This window comes from Diaphorina citri, unplaced genomic scaffold, assembly GCF_000475195.1.
Source record: "Diaphorina citri unplaced genomic scaffold, Diaci psyllid genome assembly version 1.1 scaffold430, whole genome shotgun sequence".
Classification (NCBI taxonomy): Eukaryota; Metazoa; Arthropoda; class Insecta; order Hemiptera; family Psyllidae; genus Diaphorina; species Diaphorina citri.
Genome location: NW_007377865.1, coordinates 127,517 through 141,121, shown reverse-complemented (window position 1 = coordinate 141,121; position 13,605 = coordinate 127,517). Strand labels below are relative to the sequence as shown.

General features: G+C 35.6%; 1 long non-coding RNA gene across 1 annotated transcript in view; it reads left to right on the top strand.

The window, feature by feature from the left end:
- The first annotated feature begins 2,175 nt into the window (after positions 1 to 2,175).
- The window catches only part of LOC113467207, a 37,916-nt gene continuing 26,486 nt past the window's right edge, over positions 2,176 to 13,605 (top strand). Inside the window, exons 1-2 of the long non-coding RNA XR_003391364.1 lie at positions 2,176 to 2,641; positions 6,979 to 7,042. This is a non-coding gene — a long non-coding RNA (uncharacterized LOC113467207). The remainder of the gene's footprint in view (positions 2,642 to 6,978; positions 7,043 to 13,605) is intronic.

Genomic DNA, 13,605 nt, shown 5'->3' with positions numbered 1-13,605 from the left:
CAAGTAGAGGACAAACACAGAATATTCCATGTTTGATGTGCGCCTAAGAACCACTGTTTATGCAATGTGGTTGTACCTACATTTACATGAATAAATTATTACCTAGGTATCTAGTTCTGAAAATACCTTTTTACCTACGTCTTACAGGAATTTTAATCAAAAAATGACAATTGACAATTTTTACTAGATCTCAAACTCAAGTTTCCATAACCTTCTGCTTATCTTCAATAATTTCTTTGACTAAGAGGGAAGAACGAGAAAATCCTAATGAGAACGATAAAATTATTTCCGTCTGCCTCTCTCTGGTTCTGATAGAACATGAAGAAGCGAAATTCATTAACAACATTGAGCACTCAGTTAAAAATTAATATTTCTTAATGCACCTACGCAAATGAAGTAATTATTACAATATTAAAATTGTTGTACGTTTTACCCCCTTCAGACCTAGAGACGAAACATAATCTGTAGGGAACAACTGAACAAGTAGTGATTTTAAACGGTTTTTTTTTCTGCACTAGAAAATTCAACCATCCTTTGTTTTTAGCAAACAGGAAGGTAGATAATATCTACAAGCTACCTTTGTTTTTTTTTATTTATTTATTACATAGTTTAATAAATTAGGTATCAGTATTTGATAATTTTAAAATTGGAACAAAGAAATCTAACATTTTTTTTTTCCCTAGTACGAAAGAGCCCATACATATTGTTCCCATGATTCTACTTTTTTTTTTCTTTTGAGAATTAATTACTTCAGCATTCATCATAATCAATGTAATTATGTCAGCAAAAATCTCAACCTGCTGACAGTTCAACCCAGTGCGTTTAACGTGCTGGTAACATTTCCACTGTCAAGATAGCACAATGCAGTCTGATGATAAGCTTTCTTCCATTCTTCCCCTTTAACTAATCCAGGGAGGTCTGCGCTACGCTAATAGCACCTCATCAAAAGTTGCATTCAGATTAGCTGCATTTAGCTAAAAACCCGACCCCGTCGCTGTCACCTAGATTTCGTATTTCCTAATTAACACATTTAGGTTGACTGTTTTAGTATTTTTTGACTCGGTGCAGTATAGCTTGACTTGCAGACTGCAATGTCAGCAGAGGTGTGTAGCTGGGGGAAATGTCTAACCGACACCTCTCTCTGTTTATTAATAACTTACTTCATTAGTAGATACAAGTTGAGAGTACCTAGAGGTGAATATAATTATTTTTAATTAAATTGAATTTTCCACTTTTTCAGTCGCTTTTCACTTTTCAGATGTCTGCTCCGAAGTGCATCCCTTGATTTTAAATCATTACATGAAAGTAAAATCAAATCAAGAATAATAATAAACTGAATACTTATAAAACAAGTTAGGTAGGTACAAAGTGCATCCTAGATTAGGAATTTAGTACATCTACTCGTTACAGATACATCATTATGACGATATATCTACTTACCATTCAACAGAAACGCTAAATTCTGAAGCGCTCCTGTCTGTTCAAGAGACTACGTAGGGATCTCTAATTGGTTTTGTTATCAAGTGCATCCTAGATTAGGAATTTAGTACATCTACTCGTTACAGATACATCATTATGACGATATATCTACTTACCATTCAACAGAAACACTAAATTTTGAAGCGCTCCTGTCTGTTCAAGAGACTACGTAGGGATCTCTAATTGGTTTTGTTATTTGAAACACATGGTTTGGGCCATGTTAATAGAGCACATCTCATTAAATATAAATGAGATGAAGTCATTTGCAATACAGATAGCCTTTGGATACAGCAAAATACAACGGAAATCGCACAAGTCTTTGTCGAATTACTGAGGTGAGGGTGAGCAGCATAACTCTATTGTCTCTGCGTGATTGCAGACTTTTAGATAGAACATGTGTTTATCTGATTGTGAAGGGGCTCCGTGGAGGTCCATGTAAGTCTTACTTACATGAAGGAGGTCCACGAGGCGTGGACAAGACGGAACCTATTTCACAGCGTTCCTTTGTCGAATTACTGAGGTGAGGGTGAGCAGCATAACTCTATTGTCTCTGCGTGATTGCAGACTTTTAGATAGAACATGTGATTATCCGATTATGAAGGGGTATACTAGTATCTGCTAATTGCTATAAGTAGCTAATTGTTCATCTATAGTAGTATTGGAAGAACAAAATTACAAAATTGTCTTTTTTTTATAAACCTTTTGGAATGAAAATTAAGATAAAAGAAAAATAATTGTTCCCATTAAAAATAATTATTAAAAACCATTGATAAAGTGGATGTGCTTAGAAATATTGAAATCCCTATTATGTTTATAATTATAATACAGATCTGATAATATTTTGTGGAAATATCTTTTTTTTTTCTCTCTCCAAGATTATTGGTAATTGAATAAAAGAGTTTTATTAAATTTTTGGAAAAGCAAGTTTCAAGAATAGGTACCTCTAATTAGTCTCTCCACTTCTGAAATTAATTTGAATTTTAAAAGTAAAATTCTAGTTATTTTTTACACATTGAGATATTTTCTCCTTATTTAAGCTTTTTGTTGGTGATATGTGAGTGCAATTTTGGAAAACCTTCTTGGTCCGGATTATTAAGACCTATTTCAACATCTTGGATTTACATATTTTACCAAGGATTTGGATAACATCATCATATTTATAGTGAGTTATTTTTCCGTTTTATAAGTACAACTATGTAGAAATACCTATCTACAGTAAGTCCTCCATGTAACGAAATTCAGAAGAGACTGATTTTTTCGTTATAACGAGTTTTTGTTGTAGTAAGATTTTGTTACTTTTGCAGTTTGAAGTTCGTTATATTGAGAAACAACGAATCATCAAGTAGAGGACAAACACAGAATATTCCATGTTTGATGTGCGCCTAAGAACCACTGTTTATGCAATGTGGTTGTACCTACATTTACATGAATAAATTATTACCTAGGTATCTAGTTCTGAAAATACCTTTTTACCTACGTCTTACAGGAATTTTTACATTTACATGAATAAATTATTACCTAGGTATCTAGTTCTGAAAATACCTTTTTACCTACGTCTTACAGGAATTTTAATCAAAAAATGACAATTGACAATTTTTACTAGATCTCAAACTCAAGTTTCCATAACCTTCTGCTTATCTTCAATAATTTCTTTGACTAAGAGGGAAGAACGAGAAAATCCTAATGAGAACGATAAAATTATTTCCGTCTGCCTCTCTCTGGTTCTGATAGAACATGAAGAAGCGAAATTCATTAACAACATTGAGCACTCAGTTAAAAATTAATATTTCTTAATGCACCTACGCAAATGAAGTAATTATTACAATATTAAAATTGTTGTACGTTGTACCCCCTTCAGACCTAGAGACGAAACATAATCTGTAGGGAACAACTGAACAAGTAGTGATTTTAAACGGGTGTTTTGGCACTAAAAACTGACCATCGAAAATTTGACCCGATTACATTACTTTCCTTCCTATAGGATAAGGAAAGTAATAAAAAAGGTATAAGGGACGGGCTATTGTATTCGCTTAGGTGTCGTCCGTCTGACGTCTGACCCCATAGAAGGACCTATCCAAACCTGGTCGACCTATGTATCAAATTAAAGGTCTTTTTTACCAGGAACACGAAAGTGGTGGTGCAAATTTTGTCCAAAAAACCAGAAAGCCAAAAAACAAAAACAAAAAATGGTTTTTGGGGGATTTTTTTCACATTTTAAAAATTAATATTTCTTAATGCACCTACGCAAATGAAGTAATTATTACAATATTAAAATTGTTGTACGTTGTACCCCCTTCAGACCCTAGAGACGAAACATAATCTGTAGGGAACAACTGAACAAGTAGTGATTTTAAACGGTTTTTTTTTTCTGCACTAGAAAATTCAACCATCCTTTGTTTTTAGCAAACAGGAAGGTAGATAATATCTACAAGCTACCTTTGTTTTTTTTTATTTATTTATTACATAGTTTAATAAATTAGGTATCAGTATTTGATAATTTTAAAATTGGAACAAAGAAATCTAACATAACACTTCACTCGATAATTTAAGATCGGTTTTAGCGTCACCTAAGGAGGACGGGCTCTATCTAGTCTTGATTTTAAATCATTACATGAAAGTAAAATCAAATCAAGAATAATAATAAACTGAATACTTATAAAACAAGTTAGGTAGGTACATACCTTTATTTATTTATTACATAGTTTAATAAATTAGGTATCAGTATTTGATAATTTTAAAATTGGAACAAAGAAATCTAACATTTTTTTTTCCCTAGTACGAAAGAGCCCATACATATTGTTCCCATGATTCTACTTTTTTTTTTTTCTTTTGAGAATTAATTACTTCAGCATTCATCATAATAAATGTTATTATGTCAGCAAAAATCTCAACCTGCTGACAGTTCAACCCAGTGCGTTTAACGTTCTGGTAACATTTCCACTGTCAAGATAGCACAATGCAGTCTGATGATAAGCTTTCTTCCATTCTTCCCCTTTAACTAATCCAGGGAGGTCTGCGCTACGCTAATAGCACCTCATCAAAAGTTGCATTCAGATTAGCTGCATTTAGCTAAAAACCCGACCCCGTCGCTGTCACCTAGATTTCGTATTTCCTAATTAACACATTTAGGTTGACTGTTTTAGTATTTTTTGACTCGGTGCAGTATAGCTTGACTTGCAGACTGCAATGTCAGCAGAGGTGTGTAGCTGGGGGAAATGTCTAACCGACACCTCTCTCTGTTTATTATTAACTTACTTCATTAGTAGATACAAGTTGAGAGTACCTAGAGGTGAATATAATTATTTTTAATTAAATTGAATTTTCCACTTTTTCAGTCGCTTTTCACTTTTCAGATGTCTGCTCCGAAGTGCATCCTAGATTAGGAATTTAGTACATCTACTCGTTACAGATACATCATTATGACGATATATCTACTTACCATTCAACAGAAACGCTAAATTCTGAAGCGCTCCTGTCTGTTCAAGAGACTACGTAGGGATCTCTAATTGGTTTTGTTATCTGAAACACATGGTTTGGGCCATGTTAATAGAGCACATCTCATTAAATATAAATGAGATGAAGTCATTTGCAATACAGATAGCCTTTGGATACAGCAAAATACAACGGAAATCGCACAACCTGAAAACTAATATCGTGCCTGAATCGTGTTCCGAAGAAATGAAAACTAAAAGCGAGAGAAAATATTAAACGTAGGAAAAGTTTTGCTGGCCTCAAACCTTGTTCCCTGTGTATTTCTTATGGGGGGACTAAAAAACGTCAATATCTCGGGAACGGTTTGGAATTTCGGGATTTTCCGATTTTTCCCAGTACCTACAAAAAATTAGGAATCCAATGGTGAAAACCGCATCTTCCTAGCTCATCTAGAAGTGGGTTAGAATTTGTATACGTGAGTCAGTGAGTGAGTGAGTCAGTTACACAAGGGGCTGTATATATTTAGGAAAAGTCAAAACCAATGGAATTGTCTCTGGAACATGTACATTGTAAATTTAGGGAGAAAAGGAATGCTCTTCTGTCGCAAAAAATATACATACCTAGTTTCCTGCTGAACTTTCAGAAAATACCGGCAGATAGATAACCCAGATTTCAAACAGTTTAATGTACGTATCTGTAAATGCGTGAATCCTGTAAGAATGCACACACCACGACAGTTCACAGTTTGTATAGTTTCCTACTGAACTTTCAGAAAATACCGGCAGATAACCCAGATTTCAAACAGTTTAATGTACGTATCTGTAAATGCGTGAATCCTGCAAGAATGCACACACCACGACAGTTCACAGTTTGTCTGGAACTCTGGACCGGGGTCAGATCAGAAATGAAATATAAATAATTCATTGAATTTCATTGGGTTGAAAGTAATCATAAGCAAGAGTATGATTTATATGACACTTCTCGGTGCAATCTATTTCGTGCAATAAATTCATCACGAGCAACGACACTACAATAATAATAGTCAGTATCACACATGAGTAACCTTTCGATTCCTGTTAGTTTTGCAGCAGATTGGTCCTGCAAGCGAATACAGAGGTGGAGCACCAAATGTTAGTCCAGATAATTATCTGCTCCGAATTCTTATAAGTAATCTCCTATGTTAGTAGGTAAGCACGTAAGTCCCTTTAAAAAGTATGAGTCTTGGATGGCTAAATACAGAGGTGCAGCACCAAATGTTAGTCCAGATAATTATCTGCTCCGAATTCTTATAAGTAATCTCCTATGTTAGTAGGTAAGCACATAAGTAAGAATACAGAGATTTTATTAGGACCCGATCCTGGAATCCTCGAATAGGACTAAAAAGTCCCTTTAAAAAGTATGAGTCTTGGATGGCTGTGGATGTGCTTAGAAATATTGAAATCCCTATTATGTTTATAATTATAATACAGATCTGATAATATTTTGTGGAAATATCTAAAATCCGTTGGGTTCATTATAGCATGCTGGTTTCAAAATTTACAATGGTCCGGTACTTGAGAACTTGGGGTTTGGCTGGGGCTGGGTACAGTACAGCCCTATTCCATTCGTGATAGAGAGGGGCTTGAACCCGCGCCAGCCTATTATAACTACCCAAGTCTCTACTTTGTATTCTGAATTTCTGACAAAATACTACACCTATTCATTTGGAATCGAGTTTCCTCTGATGTTTTTAATAGCTTTCATGAAAATCTCTATGTTTCAGGTACTGCAAACTAACCAATTCTGCCCAACACATTCAAGAGAGGAGATAATTACAAAGTTAGAAAAACAAGACTTACGTAAGTATGGGTTCAAATTCCCCGCCCTGTGCGTATTAAAAGATTTACCGTTTACTCCTCGGATAAGGTATTCTATATTGTTAATGAGATTTCCTTCTCTGATTTCCAGCGTATTGATTTGTTTTCCAAATTTTCAAGATTTTTTGATCAAAAGTCAAAATTGGCATTAATTTATGTGAGCTAATTAAGTATAACTTGTAATAATTTTCATCTTCTGGTCTATTTTCAGGTATGAGCCGATAATGCCCTGTGCAAGAACGAGTTGCTCTATTCACTATCGACTACCAAAGAAAGTAAGTTCATAATTTCACATTGTAGAGAATATTTTAGTATGTCCCATCAAACCATTTTAGTTCACTTCCATTAAATTCATCATCAAATGAAAAAGATATTATGAATTTTAATTTGTTAGCAATACTATTCCGAAAATAATTAAATTTCCTTTGATGCTTTACTTTAAATTAGCACACCATTTCAATATTCAACACAACACATAGCAAATCTATTGTCAAATCCGTTCTATGCATAAGCAATAAAAACAAATTAAATATACCTAGGATAGAGAAATGAAGAACATTTTAATAATGTAATATTGAGCAATACTATTCCGAAAATAATTAAATTTCCTTTGATGCTTTACTTTAAATTAGCACACCATTTCAATATTCAACACAACACATAGCGAATCTATTGTCAAATCCGTTCTATGCATAAGCAACAAAAACAAATTAAATATACCTAGGCTAGGATAGAGAAATGAAGAACATTTTAATAATGTAATATTGAAAAATATGTTATAAACGCTTGAGAAGTACACAGATGTTTAAGGTATAGCGAATGAAACGATATTATTCTTCACATGCCTTTTCCACAAGTTTGGCCATGCCTCGGGATGAACTAGCGGGATTCCGGAGCGAAGCGACGGAATTCAGCTAGTATGTTATAAACGCTTGAGAAGTACACAGATGTTTAAGGTATAGCGAATGAAACGATATTATTCTCCTTGTATGCTTTCCTCCTGTTCATTTCCAATCTGATGGGAACGACAATGTCGATTTACCTCGCGCAGTTGGATACTTTGAGTTCTAGAGAGTTGTTTAACTCTTCATTTCCAATCTGATGGGAACGACAATGTCGATTTACCTCGCGCAGTTGGATACTTTGAGTTCTAGAGAGTTGTTTAACTCAGATTCAATTATTGTGTTTATGTATATTGTATATTAGCTTTGGTACGAATGGTACGGGTTTTTTCGGGGGAGTAGGGGGTTCATTGTAATGTTCTATTATGATGATTTATTTCAATGCCACCTCCACTGTTTCTTCGGGTTTTTTTTTCGGGGGAGTAGGGGGTTCATTGTATTCTATTATGATGATTTATTTCAATGCCACCTCCACTGTTTCTTCCCGTACGGGTTTTTTCGGGGGAGTAGGGGGTTCATTGTATTCTATTATGATGATTTATTTCAATGCCACCTCCACTGTTTCTTCCCCCCCTACCCTATTTATGCATTAGGTACATGATAAAATGGTATACAAATTAGTTTATTTTGTTTAGCTTATTTTTTAATTCCTATTATTTCTGTACCTCCCAAGAATCTATACTGCACAATATACAGACATTCTAAGGAAGTTTATTTTGTTTAGCTTATTTTTTAATTCCTATTATTTCTGTACCTCCCAAGAATCTATACTGCACAATATACAGACATTCTAAGGTACAGAGAATAATGGATAGTACCTACTATTTCTGTATTAAGTTTCAGATTATTCAGAAGTGATTTTTGTGCTTTCTGTGTATGGGTATTGATATACATAGTAGATATTGAATTCACATGATTTGGTATACTGACCATTGCGGTGGTCATGTATCAGCAGTATTCAGCAGATAATTTCGTCCCGTACGGGACATTTTGAAAAGTGCCCAAAATACGGGACGTCCCGGGAAATACGGGACGTCTGGCAACCCTATCACATGATTTGGTATACTGACCATTGCGGTGGTCATGTATCAGCAGTATTCAGCAGATAATTTCTATCTTCTTTTCTGAAACCATGGAGAGATGAGAGCAAATAAAGAAAGGAGCAAAAATAATTATTGCTTGCAACCATTTTTTTGTGCAGTACACAAAACCATGGAGAGATGAGAGCAAATAAAGAAAGGAGCAAAAATAATTATTGCTTGCAACCATTTTTTTGTGCAGTACACACTCTCATCTATTTGCTGTAAATAATTTTCTAGTGGTAATAAATTGTGAATTTTTTTCAAAGTATTTTCCGATACGTTTTACTGTGTTCAGATAATATTGAATGCATTTTCCTTTGAATCATGATGGATTGGTGGATAAAATACACAAATTACTCCACGCTTCGGACATGATATTTAAAATATTCATCATGTTTTCATTTTTGAACACTTGATGTTCCTCTAATGAGTAACGTTTGGAGATTAATCTTCATGAGAGCTTCATACTTTATACCAATACCCAACGCCATTATGGCAATCATCTACATCTACCCCATAGAAATATGTGAAGAATGAGAAAAGTTTTGATTTTTCCCCCCCGAAACTTTTTATTCAAAGATGTAAAATACAATCATGATGGATTGGTGGATAAAATACACAAATTACTCCACGCTTCGGACATGATATTTAAAATATTCATCATGTTTTCATTTTTGAATAATTGATGTTCCTCTAATGAGTAACGTTTGGAGATTAATCTTCATGAGAGTTTGATACTTCATACCAATACCCAACGCCATTATGGCAATCATCTACATCTACCCCATAGAAATATGTGAAGAATGAGAAAAGTTTTGATTTTTTCCCCCCGAAACTTTTTATTCAAAGATGTAAAATACATATTATTTAAAACCTTGAAAATATTTCTGTACATTTTTCTACACCTATAGGTAGTTATAGGTACCTATAAGTATAGTATAACCTACCTATTAGTATTTTCTGTGCATAAATACCTATATAGGCATTTTCTAATGTACTTATTATGATATTCATTTTTTGGCGAGACTCATTGAGTTATGGAAAACAGGAAAAACTGATGGAGAAAGAGAAAAAAGAAGTTCTTCTTTATACCGGGTGATTGGGTGATTCTCTTCCGATAGCATTGCTTTTAACGGGAATTTCGTCCTGTAAAAGTGGTACGATTTTACTTTAGAAATGACAAAAAGTGCAAAACCCTGTATTATGAAAAGCTTTTGATAAATAATTGAGGACTCTTGATGAAAATCCGTTTTCAAATATCACGAGTGAGCTTGGTTCTCCAAGTGGCATTGTGTTGAGTTGGACGAGACGATAAGTGCAGTTGTGATATAACTATGTAGCATCTTGTTTAGAGTGTTTAGTACTGTACCAAATTACCGAGGTTGGCCCTGTATACATCAGGGTCCTCAGCTTCTCAATATATTTTTCAGACTATTTAGTCCCTTTACCATTCCAACACTTATCAACGCAAGAGTCTATTTTTCAGGTATCTCTCCGATATGTCTTCCTTTATTTGAGTTTTTATCCCAATGTTAGCTAACCTTGCATTGGATTATTGACGTTTTTATTCAACGAACTGCCTTGTATTGTATTACTTCAGTGTGTGTGGGCAGCACCTTGACTTATGTGTGCTTTGCATGTCCAGACGTCATCAAAAAATCATGTACAAACATTTTTCTTTTCTCCTTGTTCGTGAAAATTGCTCATAGCTATTTTCCGGGGGGTCTGACTTTTTAAAATTTCAAATTAGAACGAACCTGAAAACCCACTACAAGAGATGTAAATCAAACAAGTGACTTATTATCAAGTTTGTCATTAATTGAAGTTGTTAATTTGAATTGCCATCATAGTTTTAACGCGAGAGCTATTTTGTTCATGCCAGAACTTACTTCAAGGTGTTTTAGGAGTTTGCACTTTGACTAAAGGTAAATTTTAAAGTTAAATGAATGAAACTACCTAAATTTAGGTTTGTATTTGCATGTAAAAAGAGAATTGTAGATACCTACCTACCAACGTGCACTGTTAGAGTTCTGTTCTGTATGTGCGTAATATTTGATAGAAACGAGCACACGAAAAATGATACAGAAAAAAATCTTTGAAGGTATGAGAATGAAGCTTTCTTTGTAATTACACACGTGTCTTGATTCCTAGAAGCCAGCCTAGTTAGCTTAGTTGGTAGTGCGTCTGCCTTGTAAGCGCTAGGCCGCGGGTTCGATTCCCGCCCGGGGCGGATTTTATCCCGGATAATGTTCGTTCTCGGAACGGCTGGCTTTCTCCTATCCTGTCTTCCTTCTCTCTTCGATTTCGGGGAGACCATAGCAGCTACAGTTCCCTCTGTCAAACCTCTTAAAAAAATATTAAAAAAAAAAACTGATTCCTAGAAAAAATTCCCATTGGAATAAATCTAATCCGTACTACAGTATCTACCAACACAAAATTATGAAAGTCTTGATCGAGATTTCCTCGGATGTCCCGGATTTCCTTTGCTCAACTGTGCGAGAAATTGAGTAAGAAACTGAGTGGGAAGTGGGACACAGCACCAACACCAAGCGCTGCTTTTGAAAAGACGCGGGTGTCCGTGGGTATAAGACTTCCTGAAAGTTTTCCCCAATGAAGTTTGAAAAGTTAAAGCTGACGATTTCGAGATGAAAGCTACCCCTTGGAAACCTCAGCACATCTTGACCACCGCAATCATTATTATTTATCAATTTTTGAAGCAATATTTCCCCGAGGGGGAGATGTGGATCCCTCGTAAAAGTTTTTTTCGTAAATGGTTTTATTAAGTTTTAAAGACGAGTCATGAAGCCCGCAGTACGAAGTAAAGGGAGTAGAAATTAATGCTGGGATATCTAGGATGAGATTTCTATGTGTATACGAGTAAGTGGAGGAAGAAAGGAGAGAGAAGAGTCAGTGAGAAACGTAGGAAGATAAAGAGAGGAGCAAGGGAAATCTTTTCGAATGAGAGAAGGATGAAAAGAAGAAGGTAGAAGGGCGGGAGATATATTGGGGGGATGGGTAGAATAGAATAAAGACATGGAGGAGGGAAGAGAAAGGTGGGCATAGAAAAAGAGTTGAAAAGGGGAAGGAGGAGTGGGTGAATTGGAAATAGTGCACTGGGGTAATGTTGAGAGTTAGGAAGGAGGAAGGATGGTCTGTTGAAAAAAGAGCGTCCCATATACGAGTATGTACCATCTTATTTCTTGGACAATTTCGGGTCCTGTGAATGTCTCCATTGTAACAAGGATCGGCACGGCGGGTTGTTTGCTGGACGACAATCGATAAGTTGCCGTTGCACCTGATTAAAATCAAATATCAGAGCACGAGACTTCCTAGTGTTTCTAACTTCCTTCTCCTCCCTTCCCACGTTTTCCAGCGGACAGTCCTTTCCAGTGGTGTATGGGTGTCTTAGTCTACTGTCGAATAATGGGAGAGAGAGAAAATATTAGAGGAAGGAAGTTGAAGGGATGATATGTGGAGCAGAAAAGTAAATCTGAAGAAAATTCTACGGAGAGAGAGATAAAGGGAGAGTGGCAAGCTGTCAGGTTTTCCATACACGTCTTGCGTAGTGGTGAACGTCTGGGCAGATAGTGGGGTATAATTCTAAATTGCACATCATTAACAATCATCAGTCAGAACTCACAGGTTTCCAGTTCGGTTGTAGTTTGGGTAGGTGTACCCTGATACCTTGGAAGAATGGCAGAGACTTTGATGGTTTGAGACTCGTCCTATCGTCCATAGATGGGTTGAGTGAAGGGGAAAATTAATCACTCGCTAAACAGAACGATTGTGGTAATCTGATAATAGAAGTCTTCTTTTTCCATCTTCATTTGAATTACAGTTCCATTAAGTCTCCAGTGCCTATGATATTTTAGGTTGGTCATATTTCGAACAAGTTTTAATATCCAGAATATCCAGGAAGTCAACATTTTATTTGCATTGCCTTTGGTAATCGATCCTTCCTATCGTTAAAGTGGTCAAATGTGATTGTGTATAGGTATGAGGTTACAGAATACCACAGAGTCCATAGACCAAACGGTAATTGATGGCTAACAATTGATGAGAAATGGAATGAAATCCGGGACTCTTTTGCGGTGGGACTTTTGCTCCCACTACTTACTCTTCGTTATGAATAATACCACGAGACGGTCGGTCGCAGAGAAAAATGCTATTCCAAGTCAGATGGTTTTCGGTTTAAATTTCAAACCTATAGACGAGATTTCTCAAGGGTATCAGAGCGGGGTTTAAAAGTTTTGTGTTTTAATAATGGATACTAATAACGAGTTTAATGAAAATGAACGTCATGGTTCACGTTGCATGATGAAGATTGAAGAATCTGGTGAGCGGTCCTTACCGGTCAGTGGTTTCCAACTTGTTTGTTCTGCCGACAGCCTTCTGGGACATCAGTAAAATATATGGATTTGGGAGATCACGGCAGTTTGAGAATAACTGGTGTGGGTATTATGTTAAATGTCCCAGTAGGTATAGATTGGCTTTTAAGGGGTTAGTCATGAGTGATTTTATTATTCTATCTCAGAAAACGTTGTCCTAATCATTGGTTGTTTCACTTGTTTTTGGTTTTAAAAGGAGAAAATTTGAAAAATCCATTAAAATCGTCCTTTTTCTTTATCGTAGGTAAACATGGGAATTGTAGGATTTGAATGTCTATTTGTTTTCGTCTAAGATGTATTTGCCTAATGTCCATAAGTGATGACATGGTTCAAAGGCGAAAGTCTTTCGTCTTTCAGCCCTCGGGACCGCCACTACCGTCGTACCTTTTCCTCTCCAACTTGTACAAATACAGAACTGTCTCATTTATTTTTGTTTATCATCAACCCACCAAACCCGGAGAAGAAA